General features: G+C 39.1%; 1 long non-coding RNA gene across 4 annotated transcripts in view; it reads left to right on the top strand.

The window, feature by feature from the left end:
- The window catches only part of LOC139178222 (uncharacterized), a 381,844-nt gene that overhangs the window by 82,943 nt on the left and 283,786 nt on the right, over positions 1 to 15,115 (top strand). The window lies entirely within an intron of this gene.

Below are 15,115 nucleotides of genomic sequence, written 5' to 3'. Positions count from 1 at the left end.
TTAGCAAGCATGGTTCCTGAGAGAGCATGGACTTAAAAATGCCAAGCTAATTTAGAGGGAAACAACCCAATTGTTTTGGTAAGGGGAGACACTATGGACTGATTGCTTGATTGAAGCAGAGACTGTATGCCAAAGAGAACTTCCTCCTCCCTGAAAATGCCCTATTGTGTTTGTATTGTGTCCAACACTAACAGAAGGTAAAACCTACACAATACTACTACGATGGTTACTTTGGCTTTTTTATTTTTTATTTTTATATTTCTATTACTCACAGAATCTATCCCTCTGTGTTTATGGCCAGATATATTCTTAGTCTTATTTTATAATGGAGCAACAATTAAATATGATTAGCACTGGTTTCTTGACCACCGTTGTTTCAGGTATTACACTTGATGCTGTCCTAAAATGTGGAATCAGCACCTGACATCTTCCCCAGAAAGGTAAATGTTGCTCATTTTTATTTGTCATCTAATAAGTAAAAGCCAGATTTGGAGGTGGAAACTTCAGAGTGCAGTTGCTTCATCCTGAGAAAATGTCGGTGTCTGTTTACATCCAGATATTAATGGAATAATCTCCCAGATCAGTCAGAGTACTCGAGACACATCAGTAATACATATGCCCCCATTGTTCTTAATTAGCTTCTGATTAAAATGTCTTCTCATGCTCTTCAAGCTTAATTGTTGTCATTGAGATCCATGAAAGTACTCTTGCAAAGATTTCTGCATCGAGAGTTAGAGGCAGGGGATCTATAGTGAAGCACCATGTCCCTGGGAAGTTTTTCTCTCTTTCCTAATTATAATCAGTCTCTGACTGCCATAATATAAAAATTGTAATACCCAGGTAATGGACACCCTGCAAACATACTGTGGCTGTAATATCTGAGTTCTTCGGGCAAAGGGTCCCTGCAGGAGCAGTCATTGTGCTCAGCAGTGCTCAGCAGTTCCATCCAGAAGTTTCTTCCATCAGTTGATGGTGTTTATTCCTCTTTTCCATTGGGATGTAAGCATCGCAGAGCAGCAGTTAGGCCTAAATTCCAACATGGTATTCCTTGCCGTGGACCTTCAGATTGCCTACTCTACATCAGTTTCACCTCTTAACCCCCTGTTAACAGCATTAGTTTTCCACCTTGGGAGCATATCACAATCTACCTGAGAGATATTTTTAAAACCACTGATCCCTAAGGATTATCCTTGACTAGTTCAATCTGAATCTTTGTGCAGAGGCTAAGAGCAAGGGCTCTGGAATCAGTAGCCCAAGTTTGTATCCTGGCCCTACAATGCAAACTTGGGGGCTTTAAGCTCTCAGTGCCTCGGTTTTCTCAAGGATAAAATCAGGTTGTAACAGTACCCATCTCATGGGAGTATGGTGAAAATTATAGAGTAAATGTTTGTGAAATACTTAGAAGAGTAGTTAACACATATAAACGTAATTTAACAATTTGCTATGATGGTGATAGAGATGATCATGATCACCATGACGGGAATGAAATGGTTGATCAAATTGTGTTTGAAGTCCACCCTACCTCTGAAAATTTAATAGTAAAGAGCCAACAAACTGCTTCCATCTTTAAAGCCTTTTTGTGTTCATTTTTCCTATTATTTGAAGCTTCTTAGGCAGGGCTGAGAAGCCTGTGGGTAGTGCATGGATACTACAGAAACACCACCAGGCTGACTTAAATGAATTCTGGCTCCAATTGCTACTCTACCTAAGGAGCATTGATTTCCGAAGACTTTGCAGCACTAATTTTATGACATATGAGAGTCTGTGGAGTTGACATCTGATAACCACCAGCTGAAGCTCCAATACTCTGGCCACCTGATGTGAAGAGCAGACTCTGGAAAAGACCCTGATGCTGGAAAAGACTGAAGGCAGCAGAAGAGGGTGGCGGAGGATGAGATGGTTAGATAGTATCACTGACTCAGTGGACATGAACTTGGGCAAACTCCAGGAGATAGTGGAAGACTGGGAAGCCTGGCGTGCTGCAGTTGATGGGGTCGCAAATAGTTGTACATGATTTAGTGACTGAACAACACAACAGCTAATACTTTTCACTCCTCAGTTTTATTTTTCTAAGAAATGAGGAGGCTAAACTAGAACTTGAAGGATAATCAGACTTAAGGAGCCCATGTTTTTATTACTTCCTGGAGGCCAGGGGCTAAATTACCTCTTCAGATAAGAGCATTAGTGGGCCAAACTTTGTAGTGACTTGCACACAAGCTTTTCTTTCTTTTCAAAAGTTAGTTTCCACTCTGTCCCTGAGGATGAATAGGAAGGAAGTGTTCAATGCTTCTGATTTTCAGAATGGAAACCATGGCAACAGGAGAAAACAATTCCAGAGTGGTAGTGATGAACACAGAAATTACCTGTCTTTGTTACATGTTTGGAACAGAGCCATTCTACAATTGATCTGTGTATCTTAAGAGCCTATATACACAGCACTGAAATAGTTTCTTAAATAGAGGAGATGTAGAAGCAACATTTTAAAATAAACTGTCCCTTGCATCTGGTTACCTCCCGTGAAGCTCATCCAAGATTGGTTGCGGTAACCTGAGTGTGCACATCAGGGTTTTAGACCATGGCCATGCAATTCCCAAACATCCATGTGAGAACTGAATTCTGAAGCAGAGAATACAAACCAGTTAAAAGTTTATTGAGGCTGACAAGTGGGTTTAGTTCAGCCTATAACTTACTTTGAATTGAATTAGAAACCAACTTTTTAAATCAGTTTGCAAGTAAAAATTGTATTTTCCAGACTGTGGAAAAAGTTGGAAGATCTGGTAACCCTGGGCTGACATTTCCCCATGGCAATAATAGGCTATTACTGACAGGCAACTGCCCCAAGACTTACCCAGCTTGCTGCAGTGCCTACCCCACCTAACATCAGCTGAACATGGAAGCTGACGGTGTTTATTGTCCAGCTTTTGCTTTTTCTGCTTCACTCACTTCTTCCAACTGCTTGACCCTTGTAGATACTTGTGTTTGCAACCTTAGCTTGTCTTTAAACTTTGTCCACATCCAAACTGATACACCTGAATTCAGTTTTTTAAAAATTGAACAAAAGTGTAGATGGTACAGTGAGTAGGGGTGAGGGGTATTGGCTACATGGTGCCATCCAATGGTTTAACTTTTACTTTCCGGAAATCTCCAGTGATGCTCTATAGACACAGAAATGTAGTTAATTATATTGAACTTGTGGTCTTAGACCTCTGTGTGTCACAAAGAAGCGACAGTCTTCAGATCACCTCCTGAGATGAATTGAGGAAGAGTTTTCTGGCATAGAACTCAAATTACTTTATAGATTAGCCTGAAGCCTTCTCTGCATTTTCCTCATTTCCTTTATGGAGCTTAAGTCAGAAATAGCTTTTCTAGTACCGTCTATTAGAAGCACATGAAATGTCAAGCCAGATTTATGGATTAAGAAATTGACATTGGATCATAATTCAGTTTAGAGTAGAAGGAATGAGAATGCCAAAAATGACTTGGAGCCAATTCCTTTTGTGGTCACAACAAGAACAGCAATAAAAAGAGAGTGTTGGTTTCTAAGTCAAAGCCCCTCGTCCCTCCACTCCTGCCCTCAACTCTCTTTTGATACGTATACAAACTACACAAATACAGTATATACAATTAAAATGGACACCTAAAATCTCCTTGCTATTTAGCATTTTTCCCCTACATACCTAATTCAGAAATTCTCCTTTCTGACCACCATTTCTTTCCTTATTTCCCAGTTCCTCACTTCTACTGAATTCTGCTTTTGTATGTAGCTATCTCTTTAACTAAACTGTGGCTGCCAGAGGGGAAACCCATCTTGTTCGTCATTGTTATCCCAGGTCCTCTGCACACTACTTTGAACACCGTAGGAGCTCAAAACCTATTTGTAGTTACATGAATAATCGGTGAACTCCAGTCCCTCAAGCTGCTGCTGCTGCTGCTGCTAAGTCACTTCAGTCGTGTCCAACTCTGTGTGACCCCATAGATGGCAGCCCACCAGGCTCCCCCATCCCTGGGATTCTCCAGGCAAGAACACTGGAGTGGGTTGCCATTTCCTTCTCCAATGCATGAAAGTGAAAAGTGAAAGTGAAGTTGCTCAGTCATGTCCAACTCTTAGCGACCCCATGGACTGCAGCCTACCAGGCTCCTCCGTCCATGGGATTTTCTAGGCAAGAGTACTGGAGTGGGGTGCCATTGCCTTCTCTGGTCCCTCAAGCCCTATCTCTAATTCCAAGATCCCAGCCTCCTTCTTGTTCTGTTTGCCTCACTACCAAACCTGAACCCTATGGTCAGCTATGTTAGTGAATTCTTACATTTCCCTGTCTTCCGTCTCCCTTGACCAAGTTCCTAGACTGTCAATAGTTGGTGGGAAAAAAATTTAAAGGTATATTTATTATGTCTAAAGAAACATACCTTATAAAATAGTAACTGATGTTTCATGAGCATATGTAATGATAGTATTCAGTTAATTCTTATTGACCCTGACACAGGGTATGTCCTCCAAATGTTCCAGATCTTCAGCGTCCCCAGCACTCCATACTCGTCCTCCTCAAGCGCATTAGATGACCTAACCTACTTGTGAACTTTAGATAACCCGAGTTCCCTTAGCTCCGTGTTTCCCTTTTCAGAACATCATTGCGTTATTACTTCCTTTATTTTTCTGTTTGTCCTTCTTTGTCAGCTAAGTGATGCGCTTACTCATTGGTTCCTTTCTATCCCATAGTCTCGAGAACCTTTTTCTGACTCTTTCTTCTGTGTGTCCCCCTTTGTTTCCTCTTCCCATTTCTCTCTTCTGTTTTCATTTGTTGTTTGTCTGTTGTAGTTTGACGTTCATCTGCTTCACATGTCAAAAGTAGCTCTTTTGAAGGTTCATAATGTCACAACTGTCCAAGCTAAGCCTTTTTTAAATTGCATTTCTCTTAAATGTTTGCATTTTAGCACTATGTTTATCACTTTCTTTTTACATCCTTTTTAACAATAACTTTTAGGATACCATCGCATTTTGATTCCATTACTTTTTTGATTGCTGCTGCTGCTGCGCTAAGTCGCTTTAGTCGTGTCCATCTCTGTGCGACCCCATAGATGGCAGCGATTACTTCTTACCAAAATCCCATTTTTGGCTTCTTGTCCTACACTGTTAATCACACAGACTCATAACGAACTTTGATTCTCCCCTTGCCTTTGTATCCCTTGTGCCATCAGTGCCCAAGTCTTAAAGTGTTCTTTTAGGGGGCAAGATACACATTTAACTAGTTGTGTTGCCATGTATTACTCAATTGGAACATTTCAGTCTCTTCTTAGAAGCCTGAGATGTTCAAGGTGCATACTCTGGAAAACCTCAAATAAGTAACAAATTAAAATCAAGAATGCGGCTGAATCTGAAAAACAGAAAAGCAGTTTTGTATTTGACATATGACAAGTGAGATGACAGTTAAGCATATTTATCTTCTAGCTCTACTTTTGGATGGGGATTTAGTTCGGAGAAAACTCATACTGTATGGCCAATCTTCCCTTCACTCCTTTGCCATGGAGGGGACAGAAAGGAGAAATTAATTCTATGTATGAAAGAGGATAGTTCTTCCTTGCAAGTGAGATAAACACAACTCAAACAAGCTTAGGCTAAAATGGGGGATTTATTGGCAAGAATAAGTAAACCTGGGGAAGAAAAGCAATGACTCTGGAACAACCGGAACAATGGACTCAGATAGCATGGCTCCTTATCCCTGGCCCATACTTCTCTTTCAGTTCAATTATATTCTCTTTGGTCAGCTTTATCGATGATGCTTGAGTCATAGCAACTGGAAACTTGGTTCACGTATTCTCACTTTTTCCAACAGAGAAAAGAGGATATTTTCCTCTGTTCCAGTTAAAAAAAAAACTAGGAGAGACTTTGTTGGACCAGCTAATATGTTAATCCTCGTATCATTTTGCTTGGTTGGGCATATAGGGCCATATAGGAAGCTGGCAGCTCTCATTCACTTACAGTAAGTTTCATAAGATGTGGGCCTATGACCTCGCTCAAGCCCACATCTGTCCTGATCCAGTACATGATCCCTATTTAATAGAAAGATCATTTAGATTTTCTCTCAACATTTAAGTATCTTTTCTTTAAACTAGGGCAGTTTGATTTTAAGCTTTATTTGAGTTCAGAAAATTCGACTTATCCTAGTTTAAAAAATTGGTATTTCATGCATTTTGGCCAGTGGGTTGAAAGTGAAGGATTAAATGCAGACTTTCCTAGTCTTAGTATCTCAGAAATCAAAATTACTTCAGCAGAATTCTCCAAATGGATTATACGACAGTGGTACTTGTGTGCACTTTACAGATGGCAGAAAATTTCGTGAAAACTCTTAGAACTGCCCATTAGGGCTGACCTGAGGTTGAATTAACATCATGCTGGCACAGGCCTGACAAAAGCCCAGGTGTAGAGTCACGCCACTTCTCTGCTCTTTCCACCGCCATTGTAGACGTTGTCATTGCCACCACCTTCCTTCCTCTTGAAGCCACTAGGAACTCTTGTTTTTCCATCCCTAGATTTGAGCTCAGGAATATGAAAGAGGGGAAAGAATGTCTTTGTCCAAGTTCCACATAGAGTTTTCTTTCACATATTACAATTCACTGTATATAATATCTAAATAATTAAAACTTATATCAAAGACCTGGATAACATACTTATAAATCCCAGGTCCTGTTTTGACAATCTTTTGTCAACAAGGCCTTGAAGGGAGGGAAAAAAAATCAGCATAATAGGGTTATAAGTAACTACATGTGTCTAAGAAGAGATGTAGTGGAAACTTCTGACAGCCAAACAATCAAATACAGAGATGGCTGCCAGAGACCTCCATGGTCTTCTCAGAGATCTTCTTTTTTGGGTGACGTGATTGAAAACAATTTTCTATGTAAGACACAAAAGCCACAGTTGAGAAGAATAATAAAGGGTTACAGCATCAGAAAATTTCTTTCCAAGCCATCTAAAAACACAAAGGCGGACAAAAATCAAAGCTTGGAACAAGCCGACACATAACCTAATTCATGAATTCAGCTTGCCTCAGCTCCGGCTGCAGCTTTTTTTTTTTTTTTTAATTGGATACTCAAGGTCAGTTGTTGCAAATCAGTAATTGGTGATCTATTGTGTTAAACTCACATGAGCAACAGTCAATTCCTGTAGCAGCAACTGCTTTAGGAAGAAATTGCCCTTCGTGCCTTCAGCATCCCAAACAAAAATAATATACTAATGTATCTGCTAAGTACTGATGAGAAGGATGTAATATGCATTTCCGCAGAAATGTCTTGCAATTTAGGATTAATTAATGTCCAATTATTGTAAGCTGTAACTAATAAATTTTAAAAGTCAGCTCTACACTTCCATTTTGTAATGTTTTTATAAAATGGAACATTAGACGTTTTTAATCTTGTCTATTCCTGCAAAATACCCCAGATAACATGCTGTTTTGCATTTCAAATAATATATACTCATTTAAATGCAAAACCAGGGTCCAATCAGAATAAGATGGCAATCAAATTACAATATTCAATGACGAGTTTTCCAAGCTGACTTCATTAGTAAACTATCATGAATTTCAAGATCTTACAAGGTTTCTATTTGTTTGTACAACTGCAAAGGGCTCAATTATGGAGCTTTGAGAGAGTCTAAAAATAACATCAGACTAATTAAAAGTTTCAACAGGATTTGGGCTAGCACTCTTTGGAAACTCTTTTTAATCTGTTCGGCTTTCCAAATGGACTTTGGAAGCTACAGCTCCCTTTTAAATATGTTAAAGTAAAAACAACTGTTGAAGGAAATACAAAGGAGTTTGTAGCCTTCCTCTTCCTGTACCTAAAATGACAGAGGCCAGTGCAGCTCTGTGTAATGAGACTTGGCCAGTGGTGAGGGCGCTGCTTCCACATCCTCCTGGACTCTTAAGGGGACTCAGCTCATTTTCTGTCATTATTGTGCATGTTGAAAACAAGCTGGGGAGAATCTGTAGCTTCAAGTTGCTGAATCTTTGAAAAACTCAGGCAAGAGGTTCAGTCTTTGAAGTCATTTTCCCTTTGGGAGGTAAGATCCAGGTAATCAGGAAAAACTCAGGAGGTCGGGCTATTATGATAATGTTCTGCCAGTGCAGTTGTGGCTCATGATGTTCCATCATTTGGATCCTGGAACTTGTGGAGACTCCCAGCAGAGCTTCCATCTCAACAGGTGCTTGCTTTGACAAACAGGACAGTGGCAGGGTGGGGACTAAAGGCACCTAGAAGCTGAGACTTCCCTATTCATCAGAGAGTGCAGCAGTGGGATTCATTAAAAGTGGTTTTTATTTTGTTCTTTTCCTTTACATTTCTCAGTTTGAACTGTCTTTTTTTTCTTAAGATATGAGGTAAAATGTTAGAAAGTTATTGTTTGCAAAAACTGTTATTTTTTCACTTTAAGGAATCACAGAAATGAATTTCACTGATTTCAAGGCCTCCAAAATTGTGTAGATACTACATTTACTGAACTCCTATTCTGGAGGTTATATAGGTACCAGGGCATCTGTCATTGCCACGGAAAAACATTAGAGTGAGCTATCAGCTTGAGGAAGAGTACAGCCCTGTAATTTGGTCTTACGAATACATGCGTGCTCAGTGATGGCTGACTCTTTGGTCCCCAGTGGGCTGGAGCCCACCAGGCTTCTCTGTCCATTCAGTTTTCCAGGCAGGAATACTGGAGCAGGTTGCCATATCTTTCTCCAGGGAATCTTCTGGACCCAGGGATTGAGTCCTAATCTCTTGCATTGGCAAGTGGATTCTTTACCACTACACCACCTGGGAAGCCCCTTATGTTGTATTCATTAACGTGCAAACCAGTGTGGCAAATGGTGTTTTTGCTCCTGTGCCATTTAAATGAACAAAAGGAAGATTGTGACCAAGGCAACAACATCATCATTAAACCGAAGGAGGTAAGTTGTGCCTGTCAGATCTTTGGTGTAATAGTTGTAAGCCTCATTTCAGAGGCTGAATTTCCTTTAGAGGACTTCCTTCATAGTTAAGTGTTTTTAAGGGCAATAACCCATGAATAAAATATCTGTGAGTGAGGGAACTCTAAACTCTTATAAAGCTAACTCAGTTATCTATGCAAATAGAAGCAGGGGTTGCATAAATCAACAACTTCCAGAGTGATTCCCTTAGTTTAAATTGAGCCAATAATTTCTACATTTCGTCTTCTCTCTTCAACAAAACGTCTTTTTTTTTTATTCTCCCTAACCAGAGCTGTAGCTAAACAACAAAACAAATCAGCGTGAATTTCGTCTCACCTTCTTTTTTCATCCCCAAAAGAGTCTGATCAATGGAAGTGGTAAAAGTATACAAACAAAAGGCCTGAAAACCTCGCCAAATAAATAATCAATCCTTGAAGAATCTAGTATTGAGTGAATTCATATTCTCTTTTTCATCAGACTCATATCAATAGTTAGCAAATTCCAATCTTAAGGCTATCCAGAATCCTGACACAAATTACTTAGTGCTTGGATTTGCTTGTATAGGGTTTTCTGTGTGACTGGATTTGTGCCGAGTACAATCTAGATTGGTCTTTACAGAAGAAGTTATCTCAAAGGTAAGAAAAAGGACTGAATGATCAAAGAAAATAATAGAGTACCATAAAAAACACAGAAGCCTTTTAAAAAGTAGCTAAATCCTGTGGAGATTGTTTGTAGTAGTGGGAAAAAAAAGTACCATAAAGTCCAATAGGTGAACAGAGATAATGAGGGAAAAATATGCCACGCTATTTCTATCAAAGGTATATCAGAAAACATGTGAGAAAACTATCACTTTGTGAAAGTATTCAGTTCAGTTCAGTTCAGTTGCTCAGTCGTGTCTGATGCTTTGCCACCCATGAATCACAGCACACCAGGCCTCCCTGTCTATCACCAACTCCCGGAGTTCACCCAAACTCATGTCCATCGGGTCAGTGATGCCATCCAGCCATCTCATCCTCTGTAGTCCCCTTCTCCTCCTGCCCCCAATCCCTCCCAGCATCAGAGTCTTTTCCAATGAGTCAACTCTTCACATGAGGTGGCCAAAGTATTGGAGTTTCAGCTTTAGCATTAATCCTTTCAATGAACACCCAGGACTGATCTCCTTTAGAATGGACTGGTTGGATCTCCTTGCAGTCCAAGGGACTCTCAAGAGTCTTCTCCAACACCACAGTTCAAAAGCATCAATTCTTCAGTGCTCAGCTTTCTTCACAGTCCAACTCTCATGTCCATACATGACCACTGGAAAAACCATAGCCTTCACTAGATGGACCTTTGTTGGCAAAGTAATGTCTCTGCTTTTCAATATGCTATGTAGGTTGGTCATAACTTTCATTCCAAGGAGTAAGCGTCTTTTAATTTCATGGCTGCAATCACCATCTGCAGTGACTTTGGAGCCCCCCAAAATAAAGCCTGACGCTTTTTCCACTGTTTCCCCATCTATTTGCCATGAAGTGATTGGACCAGATGCCATGATCTTCGTTTTCTGAATGTTGAGCTTTAAGCCAACTTTTTCACTCTCCTCTTTCATATTCATCAAGAGGCTTTTGAGTTCCCCTTCACTTTTTGCCATAAGGGTGGTGTCATCTGCATATCTGAGGTTATTGATATTTCTCCCGGTAATCTTGATTCCAGCTTGTGCTTCATCCAGCCCAGCGTTTCTCATGATGTACTCTGCATAGAAGTTAAATAAGCAGGGTGACAATATACAGCCTTGACGTACTTCTTTTCCTATTTGGACCCAGTCTGTTGTTCCATGTCCGGTTCTAACTGTTGCTTCCTGACCTGCATATAGGTTTCTCAAGAGGGAGGTCAGGTGGTCTGGTATTCCCATCTCTTTCAGAATTTTCCACAGATATGGGATAATGTATGACCCCATCTGGAAATATTGCAGAACACTCCTATTACATGTTACCTACATGCCATGTTCTTTTATGCTACTTACAGTTTGAGACCACCTTACATATGAATGTAGACAGTAATATCCTTAGGGGTGATAAGAAAAAAAGAGCTATCTTATCAAATAATTTCTATTTTTAAAGGAAGCTTGCCCCATCTAACTTTTGAACATTTTAAATCTCTCTTGACTATTAATGTAGAACAGATTTTAAACATGGTTACATAGCAGTTTCCTCATTGGGGGCACACCTGTACTTTTCTAAGAAAAACGCTATTAGATGAAATTGGAATCATAAATGAAGATAAATCATGCTTTTAGAAAAGAAGTGATGAGTAGAGAAATTAACCCAGTTTGTCAAAAGAAAATGTGGACTATGTGCCTATTCTTAGAAATAGCTTTGCCTTAACGAGGAGAAAGATACACATATGAACACACATGAGTGTTTGTCCTTTTAGTATCTGCTCAGCATTTGCATGCCTTTCCCAACAGAAAATTCCTGGATCCTTCCTGGGAATTATCTTTTTTCCCAATGAATACTAGAAGAACCTCTTTCCCTTTACCTGTTTGGTGGGTATATGAGCCTTGCCAAGTCAAAAGGATGTTCACTCCCTGGAATCTAACAGGAGCAACATGATAAAGAGACAGAAATTGCTTGGAGTTCTCTACTGAGAGTCAGCCTCCTGGTCAGAATCTCTTGCTATTACAGTTGGCCTTCTATATCCACACTTTTTCCAGTAGGGGATGTAGAGGACCAACTGCACTGTGCTGTCTCATGTATGGGATTTGAGTATCCTTGGATTCTGGTATCCACAGGGGTCCTAGAACCAATCCCCATGATGCTGAAGGACTGTATTGTGTTTCCTGCTCTTTTTTCCTAGCGCTGCATTGGTACCTGTTCACTCTTAAGCCCAGGTCTTCAGGCTCCTATACATTCTCTGAGTTTACTATATCTGTCCCATAAATTTCCTTTTGCTAAAGTTAGCCAGAGTCCATTTCTGTTGCTTTCAACAAAAGAATTATGACATATGGAATCTTTAAGGCAGCTTAGGAACTGAGAGGACATAAAATGTAGAGTGAAAAAGAAAGGATCAATGTCAGTAACACAGAATTTTAAATCAGACCATTAAATAAAGAAAGCTGTTGTATGTCGGTCCTCACACTTACTCCAGGAGTCTTGGGAGGTAAAAGTGATGCTGAGAAGACAACATCCCCCTGAAGGGATGCTTTCCTTAATGCCTATGCCTGACAAGCACTTCTGTCCTCAGAGAACACTCTCTGTGAAGGACTTAGACCGATGGACCTCAATCTTTTTCCACCCCAGCACACCACGGGGAGGAGGAAGAGACCCATCAACACTGATGTCCCCTGGCAGCAGTGATTCTGAGTTATGGAGGCAGATCAGAAAGGGTGAGGGGGCTGGAAAAGCCCTTTGGGTGATTGGAAATCTTCTCTTCCCCCACACCTGTCAGCTTTAAAAGACAGCTGCTTTTGATGTTAGGAGACAAGTTGGAATAAATTTGGAAAGTAGGATTAAGCACTGATTTAAAAAAAAAAAAAAGACACCAAAAATATACCAGCAGTAAAACATAGGGTAGTAAGTTTTAAAAAACAGTTTGGTGTTAAGTTTTTTTTTTTTTTCAGCCGCATTATTTTAAGCTTGAAAACAATGAGGCACAGAGAACTAGAACTTTCCCAGGATTATATAGCCATTCTGCTAAGGCAAGAATTAGGGCTCTTGTTCTTAAACTGTGGCCCTTTGGACTCAGAAGTCTACATACCTTTTTAAAAATCTTTCTCCAAATAATATTGTTTCTTAATATGTAAGAGTGGTTACTTACCTGTCAAAGATTCATCATGGTATATTAATAAAAATAAATAGCAAAGCTCCAATTTATAATCTACCAGAGGCTCAAATTAATTTTACATTAAAGAAAATCACTATCAAACTTTTTATGTGATAATTATGTGACAGAATATTTAGGAGCACATCTGGGTATAAATTGAAGTATTTTAATATTAAAAAAATGAATACCAGTCCACATTAAAGAGTATAACTTTGAGTATATTTCATATGCCCTCTGAGATAAGACAGTATTATGAAAATCTACATGTGAAATTGACTTCAGTATAAGCTAGACAGACCACTTTTTTTTTACACAAAAACCATTCTTTCTGTGTTTTTCCAAAGTGAAAGTACATGTGCCATTTTAGATAGTCTTTGGAATTTTATTCTGAGTAAGCTTTCATTCTTCTGTATTTTTTAATGTGTAGAGACAGCTGATAGAGTTATCAAGCCATTACCATTTTATGTTTTCCTGTGCATTTTTTTCTTTCTATTTCGTATCATTCATTGATGATACAAACAGACTTGTCTTTTGACTAAAATTCCTTTTTTATGGTTCATAATTTGTGAATAGCATGGTCTTCTGTGATAAAGACCCATGAAAAGCATCATTATTCTACTTTTACCTCTATTGAACTACATGTTTCATCTATTAGAATTTAAAAGGTTCTTCCTTTTTTTTCCCCCCATTTCCGTGTCTGGCTATAGTCCTCTAATTCATCTCATCTCTATTACCTGGTGGGATAAGGCTTTGACTTAAACTGTGGGTCCAAAAAAAAATCACATTATTTAAATTATCTTTGACAATCAAAAAATATTCCCAGGCAATCTTATTATTTTGGTGATGGTGGCAAATGAGTATCATTTAGCACTTCCAGTGCCAATCTGATCTTTCATACCCATTGCCTCCGGTAACGTGTTGCTATACGAGATGTACTGAAATAAACTATTAATATTTGTTCTTTGGTTCTTTCAGTCCTGAGTTCTTTATTTGCTAATGGGGTTCCACATGCTTTGCTTTTCAAAACTCCTGTAATTGCTGCGTAGAATAGTAACTGTTTGGCTGATCTCACATGAACACTGACCATTGTAGTCTGCAATACAACAAATGAGTAAAAATAGCTGCAAAAGAGGTTTTAAAATGAAGTTATGAGATTTTAAAATGAAGTTATGTTCAGAGTGGGGAAAGCACAATTTGGATTGGAGATTTACAAAAGCAAATAACCAAGACTTTTCCAAGTGCCTGGGACCTCCACAAACTCCTGAGCTTTGGGGTTTAATATCTGGAATATGCCAGAGCACTTTCAAAAGCCTGTGCCCAGGCATGAAGAGGAATATTGTGTATTTTTATTCCATTTCAATCTGTTAATAGTGGTGCATGTATACTGAACTCCACTGGCTAGAAACTTCGTTCTGTTTTCCCTGACCTCCCAACTTTGACTCATCCATACTAATTTCACTTTGTTACTTGCATATTATTTACAAAACACCCAGGAAAAGATAGAACTCAGAGTTTAAAAAATGTTTGAGTAGAATTCCATTTAAAAGAGTACAGAGCCAAAAGGAATATTGAGAAACATTTAGTTAATTTCTCTACTTCTGCAGAGCAATGCCTTAGACCATGTCTGAAAGGCAGAAATTAATTTTCCTTGTAAAAACCATAAACAGAAGGTAAATAACACAAAATTTTTTGATGACCTGTTTAAGGATATCTCAGTCATTCCTATTAGAAAAAAATCTTGTCAGACCTAACAACTTCATATCAAATATCCTAATTAAAAAACACACACACACACACAAAGAACAGACCTTATTATCATGCTGTAATGAAAACAGCCCTGGAATCATAATCTGAAGTTGTAAGTCATTGTTTCTTCCTAGCTGTGGGCCTATTTCAACGCACTGAACCCATGTGAGTCTGGATTTCTTCTTCTTAGAGAAGAATTATATCAGCATTATTTGTTAAAGAATCTATTCACTTGTTTAAATTTACTGTCATCACTATCATCCTCAAGGACAATAACCTGCTCAATACCTACTAAGTAAAGGGCCGTTTGCTAGCTAATGTGAAGAACAGGTCTATAAGGTCTCTGCTAAGAAGAAGCTGAGCACTTAGTAGAGAGAGGACATGCTTGTGCTAAGTCGCTTCGGTCATGTCAGACATTTTGCGACCCCCATGGACTGTAGACTGCCAGGCTCCTCTGTCTGGGGTATTCTCCAGGCAAGAATACTGGAATGGGTTGCCATTTCCTTCTCCAATTTGAGCCTATAGAGGTTGACACAGTAGTCATCATGGGACTTTCTTTCATTGCTTTCCTTTGTGAGATCTTATATTTTCAGGACACCATGCTTTCTTACTTAGATTACTCTTTG

Source organism: Bos indicus, chromosome 21 (assembly GCF_029378745.1).
Source record: "Bos indicus isolate NIAB-ARS_2022 breed Sahiwal x Tharparkar chromosome 21, NIAB-ARS_B.indTharparkar_mat_pri_1.0, whole genome shotgun sequence".
Lineage (NCBI taxonomy): Eukaryota > Metazoa > Chordata > Mammalia > Artiodactyla > Bovidae > Bos > Bos indicus.
Note: the sequence above shows the minus strand (reverse complement) of the source record. Positions and strands in the feature narration are given on the sequence as shown.